Here is a 15272-nt window from a genome sequence, read left to right as displayed (position 1 = left end):
GCGACCAGAATGGTGACTGGTCTGCAAACCATGTCCTATGAGGAACGGTTGCAGGATTTGGGAATGTTTAGCTTGCAAAAAAGAAGACTGAGAGGAGACTTAATAGCTGTCTACAAATATGTCAAGGGCTGTCACATTGTAGAAGTATGATCTTTATTTTCATTTGCACAAGGAAAGACTAGAAGCAATGGGATGAAACTAAATGGGAGGAGACACAGATTAGATATTAGAAAAAACTTTTTGACAGTTAGGGTGATTAATGAGTGGAACAGGTTGCCACGAGAGGTGGTGAGTTCCCCTTCAATGGACGTCTTCAAACAGAGGCTGGACAGACATCTGTCTGAGATGATCTAGTGAATCCTGCTTTGAGCAGGGGGTTGGACCAGATGACCCAGGAGGTCCCTTCCAACTCTACCATTCTATGATTCTATGATTCTATGATTCTATGAAGGCAAGGAAGGAATTGGAGAGGGGGGGGTGATTCCTGCTAGGGCCCTGAAATCATAAAACAGGCAGGAGAGTCTGACGCATGGTGACGGAGAGTTTGTAGGGGCAGAGAGGGGGTGTTGTCACGTGCGAGCACGTGTGCATGCTGGCTTGTGTGTGAGAGTGCGCTTCCTAGGTGTGGCGCGCTGCAGACAGTCAAAGGGATTGTTCCCTTTCATTAAAAGTTAATCCCCGGCTGCAGGCGATTAGAAAGCAACTAACCGCGCTCTACTCACCCTACCCGGGTCTACCGGTGAGTCTCGCCTCTGCTTCCGGCCTGTGGCATTGGCCGTGAAGCTGACGTTCCGTCGACAGCGCTGCAGCCGATCAGTGAGCTCAGCGGCTCTGAGTGGGGCGTTGTGTCTTCAAGACCTTTTAAGGAAGCCAGCAAAAAAATTGAAGAGAAGGGAAAGCACAAAAGTACCTGGTCTTGCTGAACACTGGAAAGGGCATCCGGCAGCCAGACTTCAAAGTAGAAAAGCAGCAAGTGAGAGGCTTGTCTCTGCCTACGGCCACACCGCCCTGAACACGCCTGATCTCATCTGATCTTGGAAGCTAAGCAGGGTTGGGCCTGGTTAGTACTTGGATGGGAGACTGCCTGGGAATACCAGGTGCTGTAGGCTTTTGCTTTTTCTTTCCTTCCACCAGCAGGGGGTACTCTCTTCTATGCCTTTTTTCCATTCCCTTTCACAAGTGCACACATTCATTCTCTTTTCTTTTTTTCATTTGCTTTCTCTCTTGCGCTATTTCATCTCTGCAAAATACCAGCATCCTTCTGATCACCGTGGGCCTCCAGCATTGTTGCTTCTTTACTTTTAATACTAGGCTCCTTTTCACCAGGACCAGCGTCTCCCGCATGGCTGGAGGCAACCACCGGTAACCCCAAGCAGAAGACCTTTGCAGGCAACACGACCCTCCCCCCTGAAGAGCAGCTCAAAGTCACTGGCAACCATCTCACCCTCTTCCTTCATTCACCCCTGGACGTCTCGCTCCGCCCCCAAGTTACGGGTCCAGCTTCTCTTTCTGTCACATTACCGCGATGAAGGGTTTAGCATGCAGGAGACCCTGCGCCGAGACATTTTTGAAGACACCTGATGCGGCGGGTGAATCACTGCTAAACAAACCACACCTGTAGGGAACGCACAGCCTTTGCATGGACCCTTCGGAGCCCGCCCCGTCACGGCCAGATTGCTCGCCACCAAGCGATCCTGAAAAAGGCTGGCCGGGCGATGGATCGAGCAGTGACTACTGGCCATACCACCTTGGATACGGCTGATCTTGTCTGATCTTGGAAGCAAAGCAGGGCTGGGCTCAGACAGTACTTGGATGGGAGACCTCCTGGGAACATCGGGTGCTGTAGACCATTTTGATGACGTTTTACCCTACTGCCCAGCTCGGCTAGCATGGAACGGCGCCTTGCCGGACACTGACCTTAAGTAACTTAGATGATGGAAGCAACAAGGCCTCTGAGCCAGTTGGCAGCTAAGTACGCTACCCCGCCGCTTTCACGCAGGCCTGACACCGAGCTGCTTGCCACGGCTAGGAGTGCTTATTGACTCCGCAGCTCGCCGTGTGGAAATGATGGCGTTAAAAGCACCCGGGGCCGTGAAGGGGCCAGGCTTTCAGCAGGAGCGCAGGGAAGGTTTTGGATGCCGGCCGTCTAGCGAGGGCCAGCAGAAGTAACATGTTTCTCTGCAAAGAAGCTTGTGTAACCAAGCCAGACGTCTGACAAAGAGGTAATCTCAGGGCAAGGAAGGTGCGGAAGGAATTGGGGAGGGGGGGGTGATTCCTGCTAGGGCCCTGAAATCATAAAACAGGCAGGAGAGTCTGACGCATGGTGACGGAGAGGTTTTAGAGGCAGATAGGGGGTGTTGTCACGTGCGAGCACGTGTGCATGCTGGCTTGTGTGTGAGAGTGCGCTTCCTAGGTGTGGCGCGCTGCAGACAGTCAAAGGGATTGTTCCCTTTCATTAAAAGTTAATCCCCGGCTGCAGGCTATTAGAAAGCAAGTAACCGCGCTCTACTCACCCTACCCGGGTCTACCGGTGAGTCTCGCCTCTTCTCCCGGCCTGTGGCATTGGCCGTGAAGCTGACGTTCCGTCGACAGCGCTGCAGCCGATCAGTGAGCTCAGTGGCTCTGAGTGGCGCGTTGTGTCTACAAGACCTTTTAAGGAAGCCAGCCAAAAAATTGAAGAGAAGGGAAAGCACAAAAGGACCTGGTCTTGCTGAGCTCTGGAAAGGGCAGCCGGCAGCCAGACGTCAAAGTAGAAAAGCAGCAAGTGAGAGGCTTGTCTCTGTCTACAGCCACACCATCCTGAACACGCCTGATCTCGGAAGCTAAGCAGGGTCGGGCATGGTTAGTACTTGGATAGGAGACCGCCTGGGAATACCAGGTGCTGTAGGCTTTTGCTTTTTCCTTCCACCAGCAGGGGGCACTCTCTTCTATGCTTTTTTTCCATTCCCTTTCACAAGTGCACACATTCATTCTCTTTTCTTTTTTTCATTTGCTTTCTCTCTTGCGCTCTTTCATCTCTGCAAAATACCAGCATCCTTCTGATCACCGTGGGCCTCCAGCATTGTTGCTTCTTTACTTTTAATACTAGGACCAGCGTCTCCCACGTGGCTGGAGGCAACCACCGGTAACCCCAAGCAGAAGACCTTTGCAAGCAACACGACCCTCCCCCCTGAAGAGCAGCTCAAAGTCACTGGCAACCATCTCACCCTCTTCCTTCATTCACCCCTGGACGTCTCGCTCCGCCCCCAAGGTACGGGTCCAGCTTGCTCTTTCTGTCACATTACCGCGATGAAGGGTTTAGCCTGCAGGAGACCTTGCGCCGAGCCGTTTTTGAAGACACCTGATGCGGCGGGTGAATCACTGCTAAACAAACCACACCTGTAGGGACGGCACAGCCTTTGCATGGACCCTTCGGAGCCCGCCCCGTCACGGCCAGATTGCTCGCCACCAAGCGATCCTGAGAAAGGCTGGTCGGGCGATGGGTTGAGCAGCGTCTACTGGCCATACCACCTTGGATACGCCTGATCTTGTCTGATCTCAGAAGCAAAGCAGGGCTGGGCTCGGACAGTACTTGGATGGGAGACCTCTTGGGAACACCGGGTGCTGTAGACCATTTTGATGACGTTTTGCCCTACTGCCCAGCTCGGCTAGCATGGAACGGCGCCTTGCCGGACACCGACCTTAAGTAACTTAGATGATGGAAGCCCCAAGGCCTCTGAGCCAGTTGGCAGCTAAGTAAGCTACCCCGCCGCCTTCACACAGGCTTGACACCGAGCTCCTTGCCACGGCTAGGAGTGCTTATTGACGCCGCAGCTCGCCGTGTGGAAATGATGGCGTTAAAAGCACCCGGGGCCGTGAAGGGGCCAGGCTTTCAGCAGGTGCCCAGGGAAGGTTTTGGATGCTGGCCGCCTAGCGAGGGCCAGCAGAAGTAACATGTTTCTCTGCAAAGAAGCTTGTGTAACCAAGCCAGACGGCTGACAAAGAGCTAACCTCAGTGCATATATTACATAGACATAGTTTATAAGGCCGAAAAAAGACAAGCGTCGATCGAGTTCAGCCTATTTCTTGTGCACTGCAGGTATTCCGCAGCGTTGATCCAGGGGAAGGCAAAAAAAACCCATGCGGTATAGGCCAATTTACATCATTGAGGAAAAATTCACTTCCCGACTCCAATCTGGCAGTCAGATTAAATCCCTGGATTAATTAACTATCACTAAGCATAAGATGTAATTTTATTGTTCTCAAGAAAGGCGTCCAGGCCTCTCTTGAACTCATTAAGTGAGTTGGACATCACCACTTCCTCTCCCAGAGAGTTCCAGAGTCTCACGGCTCTGACCGTAAAGAATCCCCTTCTATGCTGGTGCAGGATCCTCCTTTCCTCCAGGCGCATAGTGTGTCCCCTCGTCTTTGTCACCATCCTTGGTATAAACAGGTCATGGGAGAGATCTCTGTACTGCCCCCTGATGTATTTATACATGTTTATGAGGTCTCCCCTAAGCCTTCTCTTTTCCAACGTAAATAGGCCTAATTTTGACAACCTCTCTGGGTATTCTAGTCCCTCCATTCCCTTTATTACCTTAGTCGCCCTCCTTTGTACCCTCTCTAGCTCCAATATGTATTTCCTGAGCACCGGAGCCCAGAACTGTGCACAATATTCTAAGTGCGGCCTTACCAGCGCTTTATACAGAGGAAGAACAATGTTCTCATCATATGCCCCTATTCCTCTTCTGATGCATGCCATGACTCTATTTGCCTTCGCAGCTGCTGCCTGACACTGGGCACTCCAATTTAATTTGCTATTAACCAAGACGCCCAGGTCCTTCTCCATGTCAGATTTCCCCAACGGTTTCCCATTTAATATGTATGGGTGACTGCTGTTTTTCTTTCCCATGTGCATGACCTTACATTTATCGGCATTGAACCCCATTTGCCATTTTTTGGCCCAACTCCCCAATTTATCTAAATCCTCCTGTAGCTGTGCCCTATCCTCATCTGTATTAACTACTTTACAAAGTTTAGTATCATCTGCAAATATTGCTATTTTACTATGCAACCCTTCCACTAGATCATTAATAAATATATTAAATAATATAGGGCCCAAGACAGACCCTTGAGGCACCCCGCTAGTAACCCTGACACACCCTGAGCTTACACCATTGATAACCACCCTCTGCTTTCTATCACTCAGCCAGCTATTTACCCACTTGCACACATTATCCCCCAGACCAAGCATTCTCATTTTATATACCAACCTTTTGTGTGGCACGTTATCAAACGCTTTGGAGAAGTCAAGGTATACAACAACCACTGACTCTCCCCGGTCCAGCTGTAAGCTCACCTCCTCGTAGAAGGCCATCAGGTTTGTTTGGCAGGAGCAATCCCTCATGAGTCCATGTTGATATGGAGTTAGACAGTTATTATCATTAAGATATTCTACAATAGCATCTCTAAGAAATCCTTCAAACAATTTAACCACAACAGACGTTAAGCTGACTGGTCTATAGTTCCCAGGGTCACTTTTAGACCCCTTTTTGAATATTGGTACCACATTTGCTTGGCGCCAGTCAAGTGGGACAGTCACTGTCCATAAAGAGTGCTTGAGTGCAAGGAAGGCAAGGAAGGAATTGGGGAGGGGGGGGGTGATTCCTGCTAGGGCCCTGAAATCATAAAACAGGCAGGAGAGTCTGACGCATGGTGACGGAGAGGTTGTAGGGGCAGATAGGGGGTGTTGTCACGTGCGAGCACGTGTGTATGCTGGCTTGTGTGTGAGAGTGCGCTTCCTAGGTGTGGCGCGCTGCAGACAGTCAAAGGGATTGTTCCCTTTCATTAAAAGTTAATCCCCGGCTGCAGGCTATTAGAAAGCAACTAACCGCGCTCTACTCACCCTACCCGGGTCTACCGGTGAGTCTCGCCTCTGCTCCCGGCCTGTGGCATTGGCCGTGAAGCTGACGTTCCGTCGACAGCGCTGCAGCCGATCAGTGAGCTCAGCGGCTCTGAGTGGGGCGTTGTGTCTACAAGACCTTTTAAGGAAGCCAGCAAAAAAATTGAAGAGAAGGGAAAGCACAAAAGGACCTGGTCTTGCTGAGCACTGGAAAGGGCAGCCGGCAGCCAGACGTCAAAGTAGAAAAGCAGCAAGTGAGAGGCTTGTCTCTGCCTGCGGCCACACCACCCTGAGCACGCCTGATCTCGGAAGCTAAGCAGGGTCGGGCCTGGTTAGTACTTGGATAGGAGACCGCCTGGGAATACCAGGTGCTGTAGGCTTTTGCTTTTTCCTTCTTTCCACCAGCAGGGGGCATTCTCTTCTATGCCTTTTTTCCATTCCCTTTCACAAGTGCACACATTCATTCTCTTTTCTTTTTTTCAGTTGCTTTCTCTCTTGCGCTATTTCATCTCTGCAAAATACCAGCATCCTTCTGATCACCGTGGGCCTCCAGCATTGTTGCTTCTTTACTTTTAATATTAGGACCAGCGTCTCCCGCGTGGCTGGAGGCAACCACCGGTAACCCCAAGCAGAAGACCTTTGCAGGCAACACGACCCTCCCCCCTGAAGAGCAGCTCAAAGTCACTGGCAACCATCTCACCCTCTTCCTTCATTCACCCCTGGACGTCTCGCTCCGCCCCCAAGTTACAGGTCCAGCTTGCTCTTTCTGTCACATTACCACGATGAAGGGTTTAGCCTGCAGGAGACCCTGCGCCGAGACATTTTTGAAGACACCTGATGCGGCGGGTGAATCACTGCTAAGCAAACCACACCTGTAGGGACGGCACAGCCTTTGCATGAACCCTTCGGAGACCGCCCCGTCACGGCCAGATTGCTCGCCACCAAGCGATCCTGAGAAAGGCTGGCCGGGCGATGGATCAAGCAGCGTCTACTGGCCATACCACCTTGGATACGCCCGATCTCATCTGATTTCGGAAGCAAAGCAGGGCTGGGCTCAGACAGTACTTGGATGGGAGACCTCCTGGGATCACCGGGTGCTGTAGACCATTTTGATGACGTTTTGCCCTACTGCCCAGCTCGGCTAGCATGGAACGGCGCCTTGCCGGACACCGACCTTAAGTAACTTAGATGATGGAAGCCCCAAAGCCTCTGAGCCAGTTGGCAGCTAAGTACGCTACCCCGCCACCTTCACGCAGGCCTGACACCAAGCTCCTTGCCACGGCTAGGAGTGCTTATTGACTCCGCAGCTCGCCGTGTGGAAATGATGGCGTTAAAAGCACCCGGGGCCGTGAAGGTGCCAGGCTTTCAGCAGGTGCCCAGGGAAGGATTTGGATGCCGGCCGCCTAGCGAGGGCCAGCAGAAGTAACATGTTTCTCTGCAAAGAAGCTTGTGTAACCAAGCCAGACGGCTGACAAAGAGCTAACCTCAGGGCAAGGAAGGAATTGGGGAGGGGGGGTGATTCCTGCTAGGGCCCTGAAATCATAAAACAGGCAGGAGAGTCTGACGCATGGTGACGGAGAGGTTGTAGGGGCAGATAGGGGGTGTTGTCACGTGCGAGCACGTGTGCATGCTGGCTTGTGTGTGAGAGTGCGCTTCCTAGGTGTGGCGCGCTGCAGACAGTCAAAGGGATTGTTCCCTTTCATTAAAAGTTAATCCCCGGCTGCAGGCTATTAGAAAGCAACTAACCGCGCTCTGCTCACCCTACCCGGGTCTACCGGTGAGTGTCGCCTCTGCTCCTGTCCTGTAGCATTGGCCGTGAAGCTGACGTTCCGTCGACAGCGCTGCAGCCGATCAGTGAGCTCAGCGGCTCTGAGTGGGGCGTTGTGTCTACAAGACCTTTTAAGGAAGCCAGCAAAAAAATTGAAGAGAAGTGAAAGCACAAAAAGACCTGGTCTTGCTGATCATTGGAAAGGGCAGCCGGCAGCCGGCAGCCAGACGTCAAAGTAGAAAAGCAGCAAGTGAGAGGCTTGTGTCTGCCTACGGCTACACCACCCTGAACACATCTGATCTTGGAAGCTAAGCAGGGTCGGGCCTGATTAGTACTTGAATGGGAGACTGTAAAATAATACTCTTCCTGTATTATTTTTTTTCTACTGAGGACTTCTCAAAATATCAATATCACGATATTCTTATAAAAAAAGTATCTATTTATTCTTGGATTGTCCATTAAAAAGAATCAGATTGCAGCAGGTACATACAATAATTAGTTATAAAGTAATTGTCCATTTGTCCATAATTAGCTTAATTGTTGAGATTCACCCATCTTTCCTTGGATCCTGGCAGGTAAATCATGTGTTTGTCCAGCATGTGTCCAGGCCTACATGTCATCTGCTTCTCAGCATGAAGATTCTGTGTCTTGTGGGGTGGGCAGAGCAAGAGAGCCCCCCCCTTTCTGTACCATGGGCTTTTATAGCCAGTCGTATGGACACCTGTTCTACATATGGTAGTGAACCAAAAATACACACACAAATAGCGCATGTCAACTAGACACGATGGCTGAGGCATAGAACTCAGAAAAATGATTATCGATTAACATTCCAAATGAATTTCCATAATTAACCATTTAACATTTCCCCCTTTTTTGAGAATAAAAGGACTTTAACTGAAATTTCTCAAAAGAAGATACATTCATCAATCATTTTTTCTTTCCTTCTTCCTTGGCAATATCATTAAATTTCCATAATAATAATAATAGTAATAATAGTATCAATATCGGATTATTGCTATATAATGATGTGAATTCATGTTATAGTAAGCCGTGACTAATATTCATTTAATATGTATAATTATACTTCCCTATATCTAAATTGAAGCAATCGCGGGTTCAATCGTCATCATCTGTTGTCATCGGGTCGTTGTCTCGTCTTCTTCTTGGTTCTTTTATAACACAGTCTTTAGATGAAAACTCCTTTGAAATAAATTACAGCATGTAGATATTGTACAGTCCATAATTGTGTTCATTATTGTTCAGTCCATAAACTGTACTCTTTATTAGAAAGATCATGTGTGTCAGTTGATAAGAAAACAAAGTCCATGGATGAAATGTAGCTTTAATATCTGTGCAGTGTCACCTGGACTTACGTTGGATCGTCTTTGGAATCTTCCGTGTGTCCGCACTGGTCTCGTGTCAATTTTGGAACAGATGTGACGTCTTTGGTCAGTAAAGCAAGGGTTAACTTGACACTTTCCTGCTTTATATAGCACCATAACCAGTACTCAGTCCTTTATATACAGGACACATATGCCAGGTATTACCTGTTCACCAGCTTTCATTGAAGCGTTGCAGGTGATAAGAAACCACTGGAACGTGATGAAACTCGAACACCGCCCAAAACAGCTCGAATTTGAGATTGGCGAACAGTTCTAGTCGAACACCGCTCATCTCTAATAAGAAACCACTGGAACGTGATGAAACTTGAACACAACACAGTACATATAGGATCATCGTCCTCTGCCGTCCTGGTGATCAGTGGTGTGAATTGTATTGTATGTAATGGACACAGTCTATTATAACACTCAGCATTCACACCTGTTACCTTCTGAGACGTCCGGATATCAGTTGCTTCTTCTTGTAACTTTTGAGAATCTCTTTGATTTATAAAAATTAAAAGTCTTTATTAAGATAGAATTCATAATTGCGATGTCTTGATTGAAGTCTTCATTCCCTAATCTGATACCAAATCTGGCAGTTTTTCCTAACCTATAATATCACAGCGTACCATAGCAATCAGTAATATCCATCTAATTATTATCAAAATATTAAAATAAATTATGTTTGGAATAATAAACAATAATAGATAATAATTCATTATCAATCAAGTTCTCCATATGATAGAACATTTTTATGTCATAGGTGTAATTACATTTTCCAACCCATAGGTGTCAGTGTATTTTGAAAAAACAAGTTTTTATATCTTTATTAAACCAATATCAAAGAATGTATACTCCTGAACCAAAATGAATAAATATATGAATGTATGAATGAATGAATGAATGAATAAATGAATGAATGAATTGTTGTGTTTACTCAGAAAATGTAAACTTTTTTTTCCTTAGCAATATATATTTAATGAAGCAATACTCTTGTATTAGACATTACTTTATTAAATATTAATGTGTTTTCTCAATTAAGATATTGAACTCAAATAAAATCAAATGAGAATTAAAAAATGAAAAAATAGAAAAATAAGAAGTATAAAGTAAGAATAAAATTTTAAAAATGAAAAATAAAATTAAGAGTAAAAATAAGAAAAAAAATAAAAATAAGGCCTTTAAATTTTAATGACAAATGCAGAGTAATTATATTCTCCATAAAAAATACCCTTATATCTCCATTATCTGGATGATTTCATATTTGTCATAACCTTGTACCACCAAAAAATATTAAATTATGCAACTTTGCATGTAATACCCTTCTTAATTATACCATAGTACCTTATTATTATTTCTTCTTTATTAAAATGTGTGGAAAATAAGTATTGATCAAAAGTGATTATGTAATCAGGATCAAAAACAAATTTTCCCCCTTAATACCAAAAATATTATTTTATATAATTTATGTATATATCAGAACCAAATTAAAAATAATTATTCTTCTAGAAATATTGTGCATAAATTTCATATTGATGAGTAGCATAGATTTGACTAAAGAGAGGTGTGTACCTATTTAGGTAACCATTAAAAATAATATTATAGTTATTCAAGAATATTATCATGTGGAAAATTATTCTAAATATAAATTTGCTTTGTAAACCATTTTGATGTGTGGTTGCCCTTATCCACTATTAGTTAAATCAAGAAATAATAATTATTAAAGAAATATAGAAATATATATGTAGATAATACCTAATTATGTATTATAATTTCCTCAGAATTAAATATATTTTTGTACCTTCACATAAAGAAACATTTTTTTTTTCAAACAAACAAACATACGAGGCCTCTGTCACATCAATCACACTTAGCAGCTGCTGATTTACTCATCTGTCACCTTCACTCTGACATTCACAGATCTGTTCAACTCAAACATTCCACATATGAAGTTTATATATATATATATATATATATATATATATATATAGATATATATATATTTAACCCAAAATTGTTGTATCCCAATTTATTAATGCGCATTGCCATATCAATTGAATATCTTTATATTTCTTTGAATATTCCCCAAGTACATATTATATAATATGAGAGTAAGTCACTGGAATTTCAGACACTTGAAAAAACTCTTGTCTTAGATTCTTTTTTCACTGGCTGCCCGGTCTTAAGTTACATCAGTTGAAAATAGAATGAATGGGATCCTATACTATTAGCTCAAAGTTCAAAGGCCGCAGCTGTCACACGTCATGCTGTAAAGCTACTTTAATTTGCACGAACACTTCATGCACAGAAAATATTAGCAACACAAAAGAATTAATAAGTATTACATATATATTATAGTTCAACTAGATATATTGTTATTATTTTAAAATGTTATACACATGAAATCATGCAATTTTTTCACTTCCTGTGTGAATAAAGAAATAAATCCATTTTAGAGTTCTTTGATCAAATCCTGCTTTGGAATGAAAACTCTAAGGAAATATAAGAAAATAAAATTAAATATCAAATTCATACAGAAACAGAATTATTTAAATATCTTATACATATATTGGTTGGTTCTAATGTAATTCAAAATATTGCTACTTAAATTTATATATATGAAGTTCTAATTTATTAATTAATATATATATATATATATTTTATAAACGTATATATAAATACAATTATGCACAATCTCTACTTAGACAAGTGTATATATATATATATATATATATATATATATATATATATATATATATGAAATATTAGAAACTATGTAACTACAATTTTACTGTATAAGATTATAAATAAATATTGAGACATTGTATTACATTTTGATACAACATTATAATTGCAGTTTTTCCTTAGCCACTCCCTAAACCAAATCTTCTGTCTCTCTCAAATATCTCCAGGAACGCCCTATTTAGGAAAGACATTTTTCTATCCTTCAAAACCTCAGAGAACTGCCTGTTCTTCTGTCCACATTCCATGACGTCACTGTGAGTTGGTCGTCTCACCTGTCTCTGTCCATCAGTTTCAGCCATTTTCCTTTTTAGAGAATCACAGTTCTGACTGAGAATTAACTCATTCTGTGGAGAGATGGATCTTTGCACTGGCTAATATGGCTTATAACATATATGAAATCTTCGGCGTATTTGATAGAGTTCACTATGGGGATGACTCAGTCTAGGAGAGTTTGATATTGGCTTTTGGTAAGATTTTACCTTTCCTGGTTTTATAAATTTAGCTTGATTTATTATCTTTTCACGATTCTCATGTTTTCTAACAAAATCCAGCATCTGCGCACATTCAAATAATGAATTTTTTTGTGATGCCATAACTTGGGAAACTGAATTTAGGAATTTGAATTTTTGTACAAACGTTGTTATCATATGTTGTACTTTTCCATTTTTGATGAGAGCTTTGTACAACCGCTCAAATATGGACATGAATGTATATGTACATTCCTTCCTACCAATCCTTAGTTTCTGCAGATCTTCTATGTTGGGAAAATCCTTTGTGACACAATAAATCAAATATCTTAATCTGTCCGAATCATTTTCCCATCCATTAGGAGAGTCATTTTCACAGGGCATTAAATGTAAACGTCTGGACAATGTCACAGGAATCCATAATTTAAATAATTGATTCCTCTCCTCATTGGATAAATCAAACTTATCAGAGAAGCTCTCAAATGTCTCTGAATTTCTACAGGCATGGATTTTGACATCATATTTTGGCATGATTTTGTATAATTTCAGCAAATTTTTCCTCATTTTAATTTGGAGTTGAGCCTGGGTAATTCCTGAATTCTCTGATATTTTTAGTGGCTCTTGTACGTCCGTTCCTCCTACGTCACTCACGTCTCCTCCCACATCATCTAGTATGTCGGTTTCTCGTATGTCAGTCATGTCTCCTCCCATGTCAGGTTTCTGTATGTCCGTCTCTTGGTCAGACCCAAGGTCAACTTCAGTTACATACACGTGTCTTACTTCTTGTTCATTTTCCACATTACAGTCTGAATCAGTATCACCGTCTGACACTTCTACACTATTTTCCTGCTTAGAAATCTCTAACACAAGACTATGAAAAAAATCTACCAAATGTAGAATATTTCTCAATTTCTGTTTGTCTCTATTTACCAATTTAGAAGTTAACTGTAAATTCTGCAATTCACATTCTTTGTATAAACTGAGCCACAAAACTTCTATGTCATCTCCTACATTAACTTTGAAATTAATATTACTTTGTTTAACAAAAGAAGAAATTATATCCATATTTTGCTTACCTTAAGATTCCTTGGCTTCTCTTTATCAGCACGTCCTGTCTTCAGTTTGTCTGATTCTTTTCCTGTGTGATTCTGTTACTTGTTAGTACCTCTGCTTCCTGTCTTTCCTCAGTCTGTAGGTCCTTTCTGCTTCTCGTGACAAACTAGTGAATTTACTGACACGTGAACAACAGCTGTTCAGCTCGTCAGGACTCCCCCCTTGTTCACGGAAGAAATTCACTTACTTAATTTAAAAAACAAAAAAATAGGACTGGCTGGCTCATCATTGTAAAATAATACTCTTCCTGTATTATTTTTTTCTACTGAGGATTTCTCAAAGTATCAATATCACGATATTCTTATAAAAACATGTATCTATTTATTCTTGGATTGTCCATTAAAAAGAATCAGATTGCAGCAGGTACATACAATAATTAGTTATAAAGTAATTGTCCATTTGTCCATAATTAGCTTAATTGTTGAGATTCACCCATCTTTCCTTGGATCCTGGCTGGTAAATCATGTCTTTGTCCAGCATGTGTCCAGGCCTACATGTCATCTGCTTCTCAGCATGAAGATTCTGTGTCTTGTGGGGTGGGCAGAGCAAGAGAGCCCCCCCTTTCTGTAACATGGGCTTTTATAGCCAGTCGTATGGACACCTGTTCTACATATGGTAGTGAACCAAAAATACACACACAAATAGCGCATGTCAACTAGACACGATGGCTGAGGCATAGAACTCAGAAAAATGATTATCGATTAACATTCCAAATGAATTTCCATAATTAACCATTTAACAGAGACCGCCTGGGAATGCCAGGTGCTGTAGGCTTTTGCTTTTTCCTTCCTTCCACCAGCAGGGGGCACTCTCTTCTATGCCTTTTTTCCATTCCCTTTCGCAAGTGCACACATTCATTCTCTTTTCTTTTTTTCATTTGCTTTCTCTCTTGCGCTATTTCATCTCTGCAAAATACCAACATCCTTCTGATCACCGTGGGCCTCCAGCATTGTTGCTTATTTACTTTTAATGCTAGGCTCCTTTTCACCAGGACGAGCGTCTCCCGCGTGGCTGGAGGCAACCACCGGTAAACCCAAGCAGAAGACCTTTGCATGCAACACGACCCTCCCCCCTGAAGAGCAGCTCAAAGTCACTGGCAACCATCTCACCCTCTTCCTTCATTCACCCATGGACGTCTCGCTCTGCCCCCAAGTTACGGGTCCAGCTTGCTCTTTCTGTCACATTACCGCGATGAAGGGTTTAGCCTGCAGGACACCCTGTGCCGAGCCATTTTTGAAGACACCTGATGCGGCGGGTGAATCACTGCTAAACAAACCACACCTGTAGGGATGGCACAGACTTTGCATGGACCCTTCGGAGCCCGCCCCATCACGGCCAGATTGCTCGCCACCAAGCGATCCTGAGAAAAGCTGGCCGGGCGATGGATCAAGCAGCTTCTACTGGCCATACCACCTTGGATACGCCCGATCTCATATGATCTCGGAAGCAAAGCAGGGCTGGGCTCGGACAGTACTTGGATGGGAGACCTCCTGGGAACACCGGGTGCTGTAGACAATTTTGATGACGTTTCTACGTACTGCCCAGCTCGGCTAGCATGGAACGGCGCCTTGCCGGACACCGACCTTAAGTAACTTAGATGATGGAAGCACCAAGGCCTCTGAGCCAGTTGGCAGCTAAGTACGCTACCCCGCCGCCTTCACGCAGGCCTGACACCGAGCTCCTTGTCACCGCTAGGAGTGCTTATTGACTCCGCAGCTCGCCGTGTGGAAATGATGGCGTTAAAAGCACCCGGTGCCGTTAAGGGGCCAGGCTTTCAGAAGGTGCCCAGGGAAGGTTTTGGATGCCGGCCGCCTAGCGAGGGCCAGCAGAAGTAACATGTTTCTCTGCAAAGAATCTTTTGTAACCAAGCCAGACGGCTGACAAAGAGCTAACCTCAGTGTAAGGAAGGTGCGGAA

At 44.0% G+C, this 15272-nt stretch overlaps 1 non-coding gene and 6 pseudogenes across 1 annotated transcript; all 7 read left to right on the top strand.

Moving 5' to 3' along the window:
* Positions 1-990: 990 nt before the first annotated feature.
* Positions 991-1109, top strand: LOC141270396 (5S ribosomal RNA). Its single transcript, XR_012321633.1, has one exon. It is a non-coding gene; the product is annotated as a 5S ribosomal RNA (ribosomal RNA).
* Positions 1110-1729: 620 nt separating this feature from the next.
* LOC141270147 (5S ribosomal RNA) lies at positions 1730-1849 on the top strand (annotated as a pseudogene).
* A 932-nt stretch (positions 1850-2781) lies between these two features.
* LOC141269686 (5S ribosomal RNA) lies at positions 2782-2890 on the top strand (annotated as a pseudogene).
* Positions 2891-3492: 602 nt separating this feature from the next.
* LOC141267536 (5S ribosomal RNA) lies at positions 3493-3612 on the top strand (annotated as a pseudogene).
* Positions 3613-6152: 2540 nt separating this feature from the next.
* Positions 6153-6261, top strand: LOC141268857 (5S ribosomal RNA; annotated as a pseudogene).
* Positions 6262-6867: 606 nt separating this feature from the next.
* LOC141268617 (5S ribosomal RNA) lies at positions 6868-6987 on the top strand (annotated as a pseudogene).
* Positions 6988-14751: 7764 nt separating this feature from the next.
* On the top strand, positions 14752-14871 carry LOC141267424 (5S ribosomal RNA; annotated as a pseudogene).
* The last annotated feature ends 401 nt before the right edge of the window (positions 14872-15272 follow it).

This window comes from Phyllobates terribilis, unplaced genomic scaffold (genome assembly GCF_046119375.1).
Source record: "Phyllobates terribilis strain yellow unplaced genomic scaffold, ASM4611937v1 Scaffold_4__5_contigs__length_816908805, whole genome shotgun sequence".
Taxonomy (NCBI): Eukaryota; Metazoa; Chordata; class Amphibia; order Anura; family Dendrobatidae; genus Phyllobates; species Phyllobates terribilis.
The sequence above is the reverse complement of the archived record's forward strand: the minus strand, read 5'-3'. Positions and strand labels throughout refer to the sequence as shown.